This window comes from Sapajus apella, unplaced genomic scaffold (assembly GCF_009761245.1).
Source record: "Sapajus apella isolate SASKATOON/1434 unplaced genomic scaffold, GSC_monkey_1.0 scaffold53, whole genome shotgun sequence".
Lineage (NCBI taxonomy): Eukaryota > Metazoa > Chordata > Mammalia > Primates > Cebidae > Sapajus > Sapajus apella.
Window position 1 is genome coordinate 4,358,452 of NW_022436993.1, and position 17,333 is coordinate 4,375,784.

Sequence of the window (17,333 nt, forward strand, 5' to 3'; positions counted from 1 at the left end):
CAGAACTTCATATGCTCTTCAGTGGAAAGCCTGTGCTATGGGCAAGTAATGAAGGCAGGGTCTGAATGCAGGCAGCCTCTGTGATTTAACAAGCCTTTGCTAAAACCCACTAGGTGCAAAGCTCTGCTCAATGCAATCAATATTTATTGACAAAAAATAATCTCTGAACACTATAACAATTATGTGTAATAAAAAGCCTCATTGGCCTTCTAAAACAAGATCTATCTATCTATCTATCTATCTATCTATCTATCTATCTATATCTATACACACACATATAAATTCATTAATATATATTCATATATATGAATATTCTACACATTCATGGGGGTGTGTGTGTGTGTGTGTGTGTGTGTGTGTATATGTATTACTGTATATATGTGAATAGCCTACTCAGCCATAAAAAAAAAAATGTATCTTTTGTAGCAACATGGTTGGAGCTGGAGGCCATTATCCTAAGTGAACTAGCTCAGAAAAAAAAAAAAAAAAACACAAATACTCCATATTCTCACTTATTAAGTGGGAGTTAAACAAGTGGTATATATAAACATAAAGATGGAAATAACAGACCCTTGGGAACTCCAAAAGAAGGGAGGGTGGGAAGACGGTGAGGGTTGAAAAATTACCTATGGGGTACGATGTTCACTATTTGAATAATGGGTAACTAGAAGCCCAATCCCCAGCAGTCGGCAGTATACCCTGTAACAGACATGCACGTGTACCCTCTAAATCTAAAGTTAAATAAAACACAATTTAGGAAAAACTTGTGACTCAAAACCTATTTGGAATTTTGGTACCATGTTTGAGTTCACAACTCTTTTCTAGCCTAAAATTGCAGCTTTGTGATTCATACAAAGTTTTGGAACTAAAACTTTGAATGAAATAAATATTTGCTTCCAAATGCAACAATAAAAAAATTGTCAAGTGGGACCTAATTAAACTGAAGAGCTTCCGCGCACGAGAAGAAACCATCAACAGAGCAAACAACCTACAGAATGGGAGGAAACATTCACAGAGAATGCATCCAACAAAGGTCTAATATCCAGAATCTGTAAGGACCTTAAATCAACAAGCAAAAAACAACCCCATTAAAAAGTTGAGAGAAGACATAAACAGACACTTCTGAAAAGAAGACATACAAGAAGCAAGCAAACATGAAAAGAACATTCAACATCAGTGATCATCAGAGATATGCAAATCAAAACCACAAAGAGATACCATCTCACACCGGTCAGAATGGCTATTATTAAAAAGTCAAAAAATAACACGCTGGGGAGGCTGTGGAGAAAAGGTTGTGCTTATACATTGCCATGGGGAGTAAAATTAGTTCAGACATTGTGGAAAGCAGTGTGGCAATTTCTCGAAGAACTTAAAACAGAACTACCATGTGACTCAGTGATGCCATTATTGGGTATATACCCAAAGGAATAAGACACACGCACTTATATGTTCATCATCGTGCTATCCACAAAGACATGGAATCAACCTAGGTGCCCATCAGTGGTGGCATGGATAAAGAAAATGAGGCACATATACACCACGGAATTCTATACAGTCATGAAAAAGAATGAAATCATTTCTTTTGCAGCAACATGGATGGAGCTGAAGACCATGTTCTCACTTATAAGTGAGAACATCTGGCATTTGGTTTTCTATGTCTGCATTAATTTGCCTACGAAATTAGGGGCTAAACATGGAGCACACATAGATGGAAACATGGGAACAATACACACTGGGGACCACTACAGTGGGGATGGAGGAGGTGTGTGGGTTGAAAAACTACCTTTTGGGTACTATGCTCATTATCTGGATCCAGTATACCCATGCAACAATCCTGTATGTGTACCTCCTATATCTAAAAACAAAAGCAGAAATTTAAAATAAATAACTAAATATTTGCTTTTCTCCTTACAGATCTACCCTTGGGATATGATAACCCAACCTTTTCCCAGTGTCCCCAGATAGTGCTTGGAAGGAGAGTCTTCAGTGCAGCTTAATTCATGGGACCACGGACATCGTCTGTCACAGAATGAGTTCAGCCTCAGCAGCTCAGATGCCAAAACCCCTCTAGAATCCCCCTGGATGAGCCTACTCAATACTCCACTAAGAGACTTCTCCCAGGAGGGTGGAAGCTGAATAGTCTGACATGGAAAAATTGGAAAAGTTGTTGGGAAAACCCTGGAATGAAGAGAGTATTTTCCCTGGCTAGGAACACTGCGGCTAAAAATAGCACAATGAAAAACATATTTGTCTCTTACATACAATGGATGCAGAATATAATTATGGGCTGTGTTTCTGTCTGGGATAGAGGCAAGGGAAGAGGTGCCAATGTCTAGAATACAGAAGGAATAAAGGACAGTGTCTTCAACTCCTAGGTTCCTTCTGCACCCTGTAGCAACCACAGCCCCTTGGTGACTTGGGTTCTCACTCAGAAAATACCTGTAATATCAAACTCTGACTCTACTTGTATGGCTAAGAAAAATTTCAGGCAGGTAAAATATAAAATTTTGAGTCTGTGCAGTACTTGAGCTCCTATCAGTAGGTACCAGTAAAAAGGAAATTAATATCACTTCTAGAGCCTGTCTAGAAAAAAGTGGCAAAAGCATAATTAATGTAAAAATATAAATATCTGGCTCCTTTGACATACTTAACATTTTGTATTTTAATTAATTTACAGAGTAATTGCTACTGCTGGGAGTTATTTAAATAACACATTCATTCTTTTTTATGCCTCCTAAAGTGAGAAAAAGTGCAGGCAGTATAGGACAGTTGATTATGTTATATTTTCCTGTATCTCCCTGAGCCACAGTTTCTTCATCTATAAAGTGGAAATAAAGATTGCTAGCCGAAGCCAGGCGCAGTGGCGCACGCCTGTAATTCCAGCACTCTGGGAGGCCAAGGTGGGTGGATCACTTGAGCCCAGAAGTTTGCGACCAGCCTGGGCAACATGGTGAAACCCCATCTCTACCAAAAGTACAAAAAATTAGCCAGGCATGGTGGCATCTGCCAGTAGTAGGGAGGCTGAGGCAGGAGGACTGCTTGAGCTGGGGAGGCGGAGGTTGCAGTGAGCTAAGATCGTGTCACTGCACTTCAGCCTAGGTGACAGAGACCCCGTCTAAAAAAAAAAGACTGCTGTTCTTTCTTGACTTCTAGCCATTACTTGTAATGATAAGAAGAAGTAAAGAATATAAAAACACTTTTTTTTTTTCAGACAGTTTCGCTCCTGTTGCCCAAACTGGAGTTCCAGATGGAGTTTCACTCGTGCTGCCCAGGGTGGAGTGCAATGGCGCGATCTTGGTTCACTGCAACCTCTGCCTCCTGGGTTCAAGAGATTCTCCTGCCTCCAACTCCTGAGAAGCTGGGATTACAAGCATGCTCCACCATGCCTGGCTAATTTTATACTTTTTGTACAGATGGGGTTTCTCCATGTTGGTCAGGCTGGAGGTCAAACTCCCAACCTCAGGTAATCTACCTGCCTCAGCCTCCCAAAGTGCTTGGATTACAGGCATGAGCCATCTGTCTATAAAAACACTTCATAAACATCCAATGCCATTTCAATGGTAAGTAAAAACAATCCCTAACATTTAGAACATGAATGCTTAGAACTGTGCTACTGTGTTTTGTAATTTAATCCTCACAACACAGCTGCTGGCATCCCATTTTATGGACATGATGACTGAGGCCTAAGGACATGAATTTACTTTCCCATGGTATTTATACAGCCACTAATTGGTGAGGCCAAAACTCAAACGCTCAGGCCTTCTGATGTTGGAGACACAGTTCTTTATCACTCACTGTTTTGCAATAACTGTGGTAACAATTTAATATGAATGTGAACTCTGGCATTAATCCACATGATCTAACTGCAAAATTTCAGGAGGTCTCGTTCTCACACACGAGGCAGTTTTTAAAACATTTTGAAAGCCTGTCCACTTGCTCCTAAGGAGTTTTACTTTCAGAAGTTCCAAATTCCCATTTCACAGATATCTTTCAGTGATTCTGAAGTCTATGTTCTAACCTCACACACCGCCAGGCACTATGTGGAAGAAAATGAGCTTTCTTTGTGTTCTTTTTAAGCTTGGTAGACCTAACTACTCACAGGGCAACAGATACCTCTGAACTAACCCCTTTCAGCTAACCTGCAGATCCACAGCCACATCGAATGATTGCTATCACCTCCAAATGGCTGGCAAGACTGTTTACTTATCCTCACTAGCAGCTGAAGCAAGCAAACAAACAAAAAAACCTCGGCTTTAAAAACTACCTCTATCACCCACACCCCACCTTCCCCCAAGAAGTCTTTATCTGTCTTCTTGGAATTTAGAAGTCAAGCTTCTCTAAAATCTAAAAACTGTAATGTCTCTAACAGGATTTTTTTTTTTTTTCTGGTCTCAGAAAAATGCCTCGGTGAGAAAAGCATACAAATACATACTTTTTAAAACGTGCAATGTTCATAAACCTGATTCAACGACTATTTCTGCAATATTCCATGGATTTTATTTTTGGCATTTTCACAATGTGAAAATACAAAAGTCTCAATTTCAGGTCTGTCTTAAGAGTAAAACACACCACACACACACACACACACACACACACACACACACACAACATCTGGGAATAAATAACAAATACATAGAGCATCTCAATTTTCAGATTGCCCATCTAACCCTTATCTGCAGCATTTTTATAGCAGTATTCACGGGGCACAATCAGCAGAATGCACAATGCATCACTTGTTTTCAGCTCTATTCAAAAATCTCAGTTCATTCAATATAAAAAAAAAAAAAGCCCCTAAAAACAGCCCTTAAGCACGAACATTGCTATGGGAAAGCTGGGCTTATTGATTCAGTTCTTCCTGCCAAGAGAACAATGCCGAGAAACAGAGCGAAATGTTTCCAAGTAATTTTTGGCAATAAACTTGGAAGAAGAAAACCCTGCATATTTACCTGTACCCAGAGCTCCACAGGTGAGGCAGCAGTTAAAGCAGAAAATCTAATTCTTCTGGAAGTTTTTGTCTCCAATAGACTCCAGGGTCTTCCTTCGGAGCTGTCAGGTAAAACCCCCTTCCATGTCTGTGCTGTTTTCTTTTGCAGTTTTTCCCAGTGAAACTCTCGTCATTTGCATAAAACCTACTTGTAGCCTATAGGACTTTTTGAGTAGCTACTTGTTAAATCGGCTGTCTTGACATGCTCTTTCAAGCATGACATCATAAATCTCCATGGAAACCCTAACCCCACCTGCCGACATGCCAACATTACCTGTCAGGCCGAGACTTAAACAATCGTCTGAAATTGTTCATTAATGAAACCTTTTTAGGGGCTTTGGATCTCTGCACAGTGTAATTTGTGCTGTTGGCAGAAACTTAGCCGGGAACGATGGCTTCATTTTCAAAGCCTGAGCTGTTTTGCAGAAAACAATGATCAAAATTATAGGCATTCGTTAATCTGCCCCTCCCTGTCTAACAATGCACTTAATTGGTGGAAGAAAAACCTACAGCAGCCATGTGTATCTCTCTCTGCAGGATAAAGTTACCTTGAAAACTCAGGTCTTGAAAAACCTTCAACTGATACATCTAAGGCTTTTCCACTCTGCACTCCACCAGCCCCCTTCCTACTTTTTACCAGCAAAACTTGCAAAACAGGTTCCCTGCCAGAGTGTGTATGTGTGTGTGTGCATTTCTCCTCGGCTTCTATGGCTGTAGAGGTGGTAGGAAAAGGTGTGGAGAAGTTTTTAACTCTTTTGTAACATATCCACTTATTTTGCATGTCTATCCTAGTGCATGTAAATTCCCAGAATTACACTGAAATCTATTCTCGGCTTTGGGAGATGGGGTAGGCTCTAAGATACTCAATATCTGAGTCCAGCCCTTTTTCTTCTCATCTCTAAATTCACTGCAGACACATTTCTCACTCCCCAAGTCTAAGACTGCTGACCACCAGGCACCAGAAAATTTGAAGAGGACTCAGTTCAAATCCATAGGAGTTTATCATGATGTTATCAAGTCGTTGTCATATGCTACAGTACAAAGTTCTTCACTGGGACTGAGCAGGGAGCTCAATGCACTCTGAATGAGCTGAGATGCACTTTAAGGCAGCCTCGAGCGAGACGGGACACTGCAGAGTTTTGGAAACAGCAGTAGCTGAATGAGCAGTCTTGTAACTTTCCACAGATCCCACTGCAAACTGCAACAAGTTCAATGCATCCATCTTCAAAGGTCAGAGGGCAAACACTAACCTCTACACCTTGCTGGGTGCACCCAGGTGTTTAGAGAAAGAGCAATCATAGGTTAAACAACAGCAACAACAAAAACCTCAGAATGACTCTTTGCATAGCAGGGAATTGTAAATGCTTTGGATCCTCTCCTCGAATGATTCTGCAAGCTTTGCATTGCCATAGTTCAGTCAACAGACGGGATGTTACCTTTGAAGGGAACCAAGAACTACCCTGGTTTAATTTTGCAGCCAGAGTTGGAGCACTCCTCAGAGGCAAGACTACTGTCAGAGATTCAATTAATGCCTCTGTGAGATAAAAATGCACTCAGTTGAAGCCCGTGCTTGGGCTTTACCCAGTGGGGCACAAACACAACGTGAAACAAACAAAATCCAGATATAACCAGATCTAGGCTTGATTCAGTCAAATCTGAAGATGGGACGGAGGCACTATTCAATTACAGTTATTCCTCAAAGTTCCATTACAGAGAAGAGCAGTGCAAGTTGATTCAGCAGTCAGAGTGGTTGTAAATTATGCTAGATCTTCCCTTTGGGTTATTTAGGAAATTACAGTATCTCAGCTTTTGCTTATTGAAGTCAGGCTTGGAAAAGAGAGAAGAGTCAGATTGTAAAGGCAAATGGAGATAGTCACAGAAATAATTCAGATGGAAAAGCAACTCCACGAACAGTTTCATCAGTGGGCAGGCAGAGGTAAACACAAGAGAACTGATAACCAGCAATGACATTATTATGATGACGCAGAGCTCTTGAACAACTTAGAGCTGGGAAACTCTCTGGCAACACGGATCTCAGCAATAAGGACAACACATGAGGGCTGGGCAGAAACGCCAAGACTTGATTAGAAGTGACTGGTCCAGTGATGATTTTTCCTACCGTGCCCAAATGAGAAAAATATCTCCCTAAGCCTTAATGACATTGTGATTTGCCCGATGGCAACCTTAGGATCACATTAATCAAGTTAGAGCCCAATAAATGAATGTAGATGAGTTATTTTATTTCTAAATTTAGCAACATCATAGGTACCTATGATTGACTTGGAGAGCAAATAAGATTCTCTGTCTTGAATCCACTTCAACAAATCTGTTTTATAACAGAGGTATAAAAAGGGCCAGGAGCAGTGGCTCATGCCTGTAATACTAGTACTTTGGGAGGCTTAGATGGGAGAATCATTTGAGCCCAGGAGTTCAAGGCCAGCCTGGGTAAAACAGCAGTACCCCATCTCTACAAACAATGCAAAGATTAGCCTGGCGTGCTGCTGTGTGCCTCTAGTCCCAGCTACTCAGATGGCTGAGGTGGGAGGAATGCCTGAGACCAGAAGTTTGAGCCTACAGTGGGCCATGTTTGCACTACGGCATGTATGGCTTGAATTTTTGTTTCTTAAGAAACATGAGCCAGGTGCGGTGGTGGGTCACACCTGTAATCCTGGCACTTTGCCAGGATGAGGCGGGTGGATCACCTGAGGTCAGGAGTTCAAAACCAGACTGACCAACATGGTGAAACCCCATCTCTACTAAATACCAAAAAAATTAGCCCAGCGTGATGGCACGTGCCTATAGTCCCAGCTACTTGGGAGGCTGAGGAAGGAGAATTGCTTGAACCTGGGAGGCAGAGATTCCAGTGAGCCAAGATTGCACCACTGCACTCCAGCCTGCTCAACAAGAGCAAAACTTGCTCTGAAGAGAAATACCAAATTTTTTTTTTACCATTCAAATAACCAACCGTTATCTCATTGAAGCCTCACAGCAATAGTATGATGTAAGAACACTCATTATTCCCATTTTACAAATAGAGATATTGAGCCTTAAAGAGGTTAGGTAATTTCAGTAAGTTTACCAGGCTACTAAGTGTTGGAGTAGAGATTTGAACTCAGGCTGACCCAAGATTTAAACCCAAAACACCTGTGATTAACTACCAGGCACTGACACTCCTGGTTTAATAAAATTGCTTATAATTGGGATGCTAAGATCCTAAGTAAATGAAGCCAAGCTGAAAGCATTTATTTAGTAGATGAGTCTGAAAGTGCTTACTGGCTTGTAAAGGGTCAACAGACCTTCTGCAGATCCTCCGGGATACCAGGTTAACAGATGGTACTGGGGTCTGGGGTAGTTCAGACGGAAACATCAGCACACCAGCCGCCTTGGAGAAGGAGTAAGTATTTAGCTGCAGGCTGTTTTTAGTCCCAGTAGGACTGCACAGAACAGAGTTAATGCATTGCAACTCAGGGCTTAGCCCTCAAAACCCCAGGGCAAACAGATCTTTGGGATCTAGATAAAGCTAATGAAATAGCGGCTCTTAAGAAGTACCTGCAATCTGAAGTTTTGGTCTAAAGAAAAACTGTCAAACATGAAACAGATAGAAAAACCCAGGTATACATTTTTTAAGTCAAGACCACACTGTAAGTTCCACTGAAAGACAAGAATGCTTGGATCCTTTAATGGAACAATGGCCCCCAACTGTGGTAATTCTCTAATGCTAAACCCTTGATCTTTGGCTCTGTGTTTGATTGTAGTTGTTACCTGTTTTTAGAAATTATCCATTCACATTTTGGCAACTGTTGCTATGGTGCAGAGGGGGATGGTTAATTTCATGTTTCACCTTGTCCAGGTTATGGTGCCCAGTTGTTGGGTCAAACACAAGTCTAGATGTTGCTGTAAAGGTATTTTTAAGATGTGATTAGCATTTAAATCAGTAGACTTTGAGTAAGGCAGACTGCCCACCACAATGTGAATAGACCTTATTTAACCAGTTGAAGACCGTAAGAGCAAAGACTGAGGTCCCCCAAAGAAAAAGGAATCTGCTACTGGTTTGATATTCTGAAGAACTGGGATTAATACAGCTGATACCCCCAACACGTATTGTCTAATCTTGTTTTCTGGCATAGAGTCCAGTCCTATTCTATCTCCAACTGTTTAACAGTCATTTTCACTTGGAGTAACCACTGTCATTTCAGATACAGCTTGTCAAGCCCTAAACTAAAGCAATTGTTCAGTATTTACATAGCATGAGACATATTTAAAAGAGAAGAATAGACATACAGTACTTGCTGTCAAATTAAGATGGGGGGAATAAAGTCCATCAGTTGTTATACTAAATGTTAATGGACTGACTTTTCCATTAAAAAGAGGTTAACGAATTTGGCTAAAAAAGAAAAACCAAGTTATTTATATGTCATTTCTTTTTCTTTCTTTCTTTCCTCTTTTTTTTTTTTTTTTTTTTGAAATAGAGTCTTGCTCTGTCACTCAGGCTGGGGTGCAGTGGCATAATCTTGGCTCACTGCAACCTCTGCCTCCTGGATTCAAGCAATTCTCCTGCCTCAGCCTCTGAGTAGCTGTAATTACAGGCATGCACCACCATACCCAGCTAATTTTTGTATTTTAGTAGAGACAAGGTTTCACCATGTTGGCCAGGCTGATCTCGAACTCCTGGCCTCAGATGATCCATCCGCCTCAGTCTCCCAAATTGCTGGGATTGCAGGCATGAGGCACTGTGCCCAGCCAATATGTGTGTAGTTTCTAACAAACATCTTCATTACAGGTTGAGTATCTGTTATCCAAAATGCTTGGAATAACAGACTTCAAGTTTCAGATTATTTAGATTTCAGAATATTTGCATTATATACCTACCCGCTGAGCATCCCTAATCCAAAAATCCCAAACCCAAGATGCTTCCATGAGCACCACCTTTGAGTGTCAGGTTGGTGCTCAAAAAGTTTCAGATTTGGCAACATTTCATTTTGGATTTTCAGTTTAGGGATACTCAACCTGTATTAATACAGAAATGTTTAAAATAAATGATAAGATATACCTGACAGACGCAAACAAATGTAAATCGAGAGTGATAATATTAAAAAAAAAAAGTTAACAGACACCAAACAGAATGAAGAGGTCATCTGATAATGCTAAAGACATAATTTCTAAGGAAGGTAGGATCATCGTAACTAAGAACCTGTGAAGCAGAAATTCTTAGGAATGCAGGGAGATCAACATAAAAATACAATTAAATGGGAGGCTTCGTTACACTTTGCTTAGAAGTGAACAACCTTAAAAATAAAGACTGAGAAGAAAGGAATAATACCATCAACAAACCCAACATACATAAGTGTATACATATATATGCATAGACTACAGAATAAATAATTGTCCAGGAATATCTATGCAATTCTTATAAACACTGATTGTGTATTGTATTCTAAGAAAAACTTTTTAAACTAGGCGAAATTTAAAAGTAAGAATTTTACAGACTGCATTCTCTGGTCACATCTAACAAAATTATAAATGAATAATGATAGCCTTAGTTACTTGGAAATCAAATATTCCTGGGTAACCCCACACTCAGATCACACCCAAAAGTTTGTACTCTCTTTAGTTCCCGCTAAAGAGACATCTCCTTGACAGTGCATGCTATGGTTTGGATATTTGTCCCCTCCAAATCTCATGTTGAAATTTATGCCCAAAGCCGAAGGGGCCTAACAGGAGGTGTTTGAGTTATGGTGGCTTGCGGATCCCTCATGAATGGCATGAATGCTCTCCTTGGGGGCGAGTGAGTTCCCATTTTATTAGTTCATGAGAGCTGGCTGTTAAAAGAGCATGGCACCTCCTCAACACTCTTGCATCCTCACAATGTGATCACTGCAAACACAGGCTCCCCTTTCGGTCATGAGTGGAAGCATCCTGAGGCCCTCGCCAGATGCAGATGCCCAATGTTGAACTTTCCAACCCTCAGAATCATTAAGCCAAATAAACCTTTCTTCTTTATAAATCACCCAGCCTCAGGTATTTTTAACAGCAACATAAGTGGACTAACAGAGGGCAGATGTTGGGTTCGGTATTTTTTGTTGTTATTTATTTTATTGAGATAGGGTCTTGCTCTGTCACCCAGGCTGGAGTTGGTGGGATGATCATGATTCACTGCAGCCTTGACTTCCCAGGCTCAAATGATCCTCCCATCCATCTCAGTCTCCTAAGTATCTAGGAACATAGCTGTACACCACTATGCCTGACTAATTTATATATATACATGTGGTTTTTTTGTAGAGACAAGGTTTTGCCATGTTGCCCAGGCTGGTCTCGAACTCCTGAGCTCAAGCAATCCACCTGTCTCAGCCTCCTAAAGTGCTGGGATTACAGGGATGAACCACAATGCCCGGCCTTGTACTTTTTATAGAATGCTCAATGTCAACCTCAAAACGTAGATCCATAATAAGTAAGCGTTTGAATGAATTAATCCAAGAACATACCTGCAGGAAGAATGAATAAATGGCAAAGACTCAAGTTTGATAAGAAAAGATAGGAAGGACAATCTGAAAATTTGCAATACGAGTTCCCCATCTATGCACTGGGCTTAATCACAGTGATCTGTTTTAGATCCCTCAACCCTGAAAATTACCATCTAATTTTGCAGCAATTTCCTCTAGCTTTTGCTGAGTATTACTTTCCAGGTGTCTCCTGACACTGCCTAGCTAGACTTTGGTTCTTGCCTTTCCATACTTCCCCACCTATCCCCGGGCACTCCTTAGCGGGTTTTCTAGTAGAATCATGTTTTGATTTCTTGTAGAGCTTTTCTTAATATAGCACTGTTCTCAAGATATGTCCTCTTGCTCTTCCACATCACTAATTAAAATGAAAGCTAATGCTGAGGTTGGTGGCACCCAATTAAACATGGATCAAAAGTGATGTGTTATGAATGATCCCTATTTAGGATGCTCTTTTTCTGCATCCTGGGTGATTAATGTCAACTGTAAATCAATTTTGCAAGTAAAATTACAACCCCTGAATTTAGTCTTTTTAATTATTCAGTCTCTGCTGCAAGATGTCCTACTATGTAATGGTCCAAATCTTCTGAGATGTACTTCAATGACCTTTGAGTCACAATTCAAAATATCAGTCCTTGGCCGGGTGCAGTGACTCATGCCTGTAATCCTAGCACTTTGGGAGGCCAGGGCAGGTGAATTCACTTGAAGTCAGGAGTTCCAGACCAACCTGGCCAACATGGTGAATGAAACCCCATCTCTACTAAAAATACAAAAATTAGCCAGGCATGGTGGCATGTGCCTGTAGTCCCAGCTACTCGGGAAGCTGAGGCAGAGGAATCATTTAAACCCTGGAGGTGGAAGTTGCAGTAAGCCAAGATTGTACCACTGCACTCCAGCCTGGGTGACAGAGTGAGACGCCATCTCAAGAATAAATAAATAAATAAAAAGCAAAATATAAATCAGTCCTCCAGGAATCACATTCAGGCTAGCTCCTTCATATCATCCCTTGAGGAACATCATCTGTCTGAGATATTAGGCTCTTCTTTCTGTTCATTTTTTAAAAAGTTTGGTTTTTCATTATACCCAAATTTAAATGACGATTGTCTCTGGTCACTGACCACATCCTGATTTTCCTTAGACATATCTAAGATTATCTGGAATTTCTCTGAGGACAAGAGTTTTTTATTTTTTTATTTTTTTTGAGAAGTCTCACTCTGTTGCCTAAACTGGAGTGCAGTGGCGTGATATTGGCTCACTGCAACCTCTACCTACTTGGTTCAACCAATTCTCCTTCTTCAGCCTTCCAAGTAGCTGAAACTATAGGTGCACACCACCATGCCCTGCTAATTTTTGTATTTTTAGTCGAGAAGGGGTTTCACCATGTTAGCCAGACTGGTCTTGAACTCCTGATCTTGTGATCTGCCCACCTTGGCCTCCCAAAGTGCTGGGATTACAGGTCACCACGCCTGGCCAAGAGATGTTTTTACACTGATTCAATCTTGTCATATTCTTTGTTCATGGGCCTCTAGTATTCCATTAAACACACACTCATACATGCAATAATATAAATTCTCCAGATATGACTTGTGATTCTGTTATGAACACCATATTTCTTTCATGTGCAGTCGTTGCTCTGAAAATGTTTAACATCTTCTCAATTTTCACTTGCTGCATACTCACCACTATATATGCAACTGCTTCTTTTTATTTATTTATGAGACCTAGTCTCACTCTGTTACCCAGGCTGGAGTGCAGAGGCACAATCACTGCTCAGCTCACTGCAGCCTTGACCTCCCGGGCTTGGATGATCCTCCCAACTCAGCCTCCTGAGTAGCTGGGACTACAGGCATGTACACCACTGCTTCTTTACTGCCAAAATCCTTTTCTTCTTCAAATTGTTAAAGGCAGATCCAACCAGGACGCTGGCACTTCCTCCATTCTAGGATGAGCACTAAATCTCATTCACACCTACTGACACCAGGCAGACTAGTCTCCAGCCCAGTCCTTTTCCTTAGCATTTCAGAACATTTTTCTGTTCCATCCCCCATCAGAGAGGTGGTCTCACCTAGAAGTTAAGCGCAGGGCCCCCACAAAAAGATAATTGCATTTAAATACCAGTGCTGCCACTTACTGACTGGGTCCCCTTGGACAACCTGAACTGCTTTGTGCCTCCGTTTCTCATTCTGTTAACTACAGTTAATAGTAGTGCCTACCCCACGCCTGTAATCCCAGCACTTTGGGAGGCCAAGGTGGGTGGATCACTTGAGGCCAGGAGTTCAAGACCAGCCCGGGCAACATGGTGAAACCTTGTCTCTCCTAAAAATACAAAAGTTATTAAGGCATGGCTCGGGCATCTGTAATCCCAGCTACTTGGGAGGCTGAGGTAGGAGAATTGCTTGAACCCAAGGGGCGGAGACTGCAGTGAGTCAAGATCACGCCACTGGACTCCAACCTGGATAGCAGAGCAAAACTTCACCTCCAAAAAAACAAAAAACAAAACAAATAGTAGTGCCTACTCCACAGAGCTGTAGAGGGGATGGACTATGGTACAGATTCGGCATCCCTAATCTGAAAATTCAAAATCCGAGCAGCTCCAAAATCTGAGACTTTGAGTACCACTGTGACACTCAAAGGTCATGTTCATTGGAGTATTTCGGATTTCAGATTTTCAAATTAGAGATACTCAACCAGTAAGTATATAATGCAGATATTTCAAAATCCACCCCCAAAATTTGAAATCTGAAATATGTCTGGTCCCTGGCATTTCAGATAAAGGATACTCAACCTCTTATTAACCTGTTAATAAGAGAAACAACACTGCAATTTTAGCTAAGGGCAATAATATGTTCTCCTTATGGTCTTTTCCACTTTTTCACCATTATTAATAGCTGTTGAAAAAATAGTGCTAAAAAAATACTGCCCATGTTACCGGCTTTCTCTGTGTTCTTGATAGTTTGGGTAAGAGTGTTTTTGCCCTCTTCCTATTGTGGCTTATTTATTTATTTGTTTTTATTTACATATGTTTTTGGGGAATAGGTGGTATTTGGTTACAAAAGTTTTTTAGCAGTGATCTGTGAGATTTTGGTGCTATGACTATCTGCTCTGCACACAGTATATTAGATTTCTTAATTGTTAAAAAAAAATTATGTCCTTTTTCCCCAAAAGTTTAGGTAAGAAACTGCTCTGAGGCCAGGTGCTATGGTTCATGCCTGTAATCCCGACACTTTGGGAGGCCGAGATGGGTGGATCACGAGATCAGGTGTTCAAGACCAGCCTGGCCAACGTGGTGAAACCTCGTCTCTACTACAAAAATTAGCTAGGCCTGGTGGTGTGCGACTGTAATGCTAGCTACTCGGGGGGCTAAGGCAGGAGAATCGCTTGAACCTGGGAGGTAGAAGTTGCAGTGAGCCAAGATGGCGCCATTATACTCCAGCCTAGGTGAGAGTGCGAGACTCCATCTAAAAAAAAAAAAAAAAAAATTAATTAAAAAAAAAAAAAACTTCTCTGTAAGCTCATATTCAGTCATTAGTTCACACAACTAACTAGCTGCTGCTACTAAATATGGCTATTCTCCCAACATTTCACCATTTGATTAGAATAAGTTAATAGCTCCGAAGAGGGAGTTCTTAGCTATGTCTAGTTCCTTTACTACAGTTTCTAAACTTTTTACTTATCTATTTATTTATTTACAAAACATGCCTCATTTTTCAAAACCTACACTTTCTTTAGCATTAGCCTTTTATTCAGACCTTCACCATGGCTGAAGGCTGCCCTTTACTGAACAGTGTATAATATTCATGTATCTTTAGTTTCAATTAGCCTAACTTTTCACCCTTTGCTGGCAGGTACCTTCATAAATATAGATGCACATATGTAAATTTTGAATAGACAGATATAGATCAGAGCCAAGACAAATATGACAGATGAATATCTAATGAATTTGGAGTTTTTGACACATAACAGAGGGTAGTACGTTTATTCCCCAAGATACAAACGGATTCCCTGAGATCTACAGCCTGCAGCATAATCCATGGTAGAGTTCTGCTATGATACAATTAAATTCATCAAAAATATGCCACAAAGACATCGATGCAATTACTTATAGAAATATCTGTTATTCTGTTTATATTCTGTACAAACGCCAGACGTCACTGTACAAAGTGCTAGGTCTAACAAAACTGATAATCAATTACATTAGGAGAGCTGATGAAAGAAACTGAGGCAGGAGGATTTTAGTCTTAATCTAGATTCCACATCCAAAACCTGAATACAGCAAACATCCCAGTAGGTACTAGAACCAAGAAGCTACTATGAAGTGCGGTGGCATATGCCACTTCCATGCCAATATATTTAAATGCATGCATACAGCCCATCAGTTCTGTCTCTCTTTGTCATGGTGACCTGGAAACCATGTGTTGAGATGTCATGATCTCAAAAGGGAAGTAGCCAGAATTCCTAAGTCATTGTGAGAATAAGCTTTGCATGTGTGAGACATAAAATGTTTCTGTGTCATACCAGAAAATACCACAAATATTAATAAACCACAAGGGTATATTTGTTAAGTAGCATAATCTATTAGGTTAGTGCAAAAGTAATGGCAAAAACCACAGTTACTTTTGCACTAACTTCATAGACTATCCTGATTCATACATCATCTTGAAGACATACTTCTGTTTGCAGCTTTCTTATGATAACTTGTGTTTGATTTGTTGCTGTTGCGGTTTTGAGAAGGGGTCTCATTTTGCTACCCAGGGTGAAGTGCGGTGGTGCAATCATGGCTCACTCGATCCTCTCACCTTAGCCCCCCAGCAGGCATGTGGCATCATGCCCGTCTAACTTTTTGTGTTTTGGTAGAGTAGGAGCTTTCTCATGTTGCCCAGGCTGGTCTCAAACTCCGATACTCAAGTGATCCTTCCACCTGAGCCTCCTTAGGTGTTGGGATTACAGGTGTGAGCCACCTTGCTTGGTCTCCAGAGCAGTTTCTACACAAACACATTCAAAGGAGAGGATGGTTGAGGGGACCTCAAGAAGGCCTGAGGGGCACTCAGACAGCAACAAAGCCCTGGTCTGATGGGAGAAGCCAGAAAAAATGACCTCCTGGCCTCACTCACCCTATTTCATTATATTGTTGTTCATTTTCTTATCTCCTTATTTTTGCCTCCTGTAATGTCCATGTTAAAGAATAATCCCAGTTGGGTGCAGAGGCTCACACCTATAATCCCAGCACTTTGGGAGGCTGAGGCAGGCAGATCATCAAGGTCAGGAGTTCGAGACCAGCTTGGCCAACATGGTATAGCCCTGTCTCTACTAAAAGTACAAAAAATTAGCTGGGCATGGTGGTAGGCCTGTATAATCCCATATGCTTGGGAGGCTGAGGTAGGAGAATTCCTGGAACCCAAGAGGTAGAGGTTGCAGTAAGTCAAGATCGTGCCATTGCACCCCAGCCTGGGCGACAGAGCGAGACTCTGTCTAAAAAAAGAGAGAGAGAGAGAGAGAAAAGAATAATATATTTACATCTCTCTTACTCTTTGTTGGACATGTCAGATTTTTAGGTTAAAATGCATTACTAGTCTCTCTTACAGTCTGACCACATGAGATAAAAGAGTCCACAAAGACTAACTGACACCGCAAAGTAGATTCCATATACCAATTAAGTTAAGTAGAAATTCTGTGAGTAACTGGGAATAAAAATTGAAAAAATTTCAGAATGGTTTCTGAGACTAGGAGTAGAAAGTTGGATTCTGCAGGTGAGAAGCCGTTAGACAGCTATTTATTACTGAAGACATTTAAAAAATGGCATTTCCAAATTGTGCAGTTACACTGTGATCACAACTGTGAGGGATTGCTGGACT

General features: G+C 40.9%; 1 protein-coding gene across 23 annotated transcripts in view; it reads right to left on the minus strand.

Annotated features, from left to right (window-relative positions):
• The window catches only part of KIAA1217 (KIAA1217 ortholog), a 495,122-nt gene that overhangs the window by 308,533 nt on the left and 169,256 nt on the right, over positions 1 to 17,333 (minus strand). Inside the window, exon 1 of one of the 23 annotated variants that reach the window (XM_032244098.1) lies at positions 4,947 to 7,657. The exons of 21 other annotated variants lie outside the window; for them this stretch is intronic. The gene's annotated coding sequence lies outside the window, so the exon portion shown is untranslated. Of the gene's footprint in view, positions 1 to 4,946; positions 7,658 to 17,333 lie in introns of those variants that run through there. One more of the 23 variants, XM_032244099.1, reaches the window with a different exon arrangement.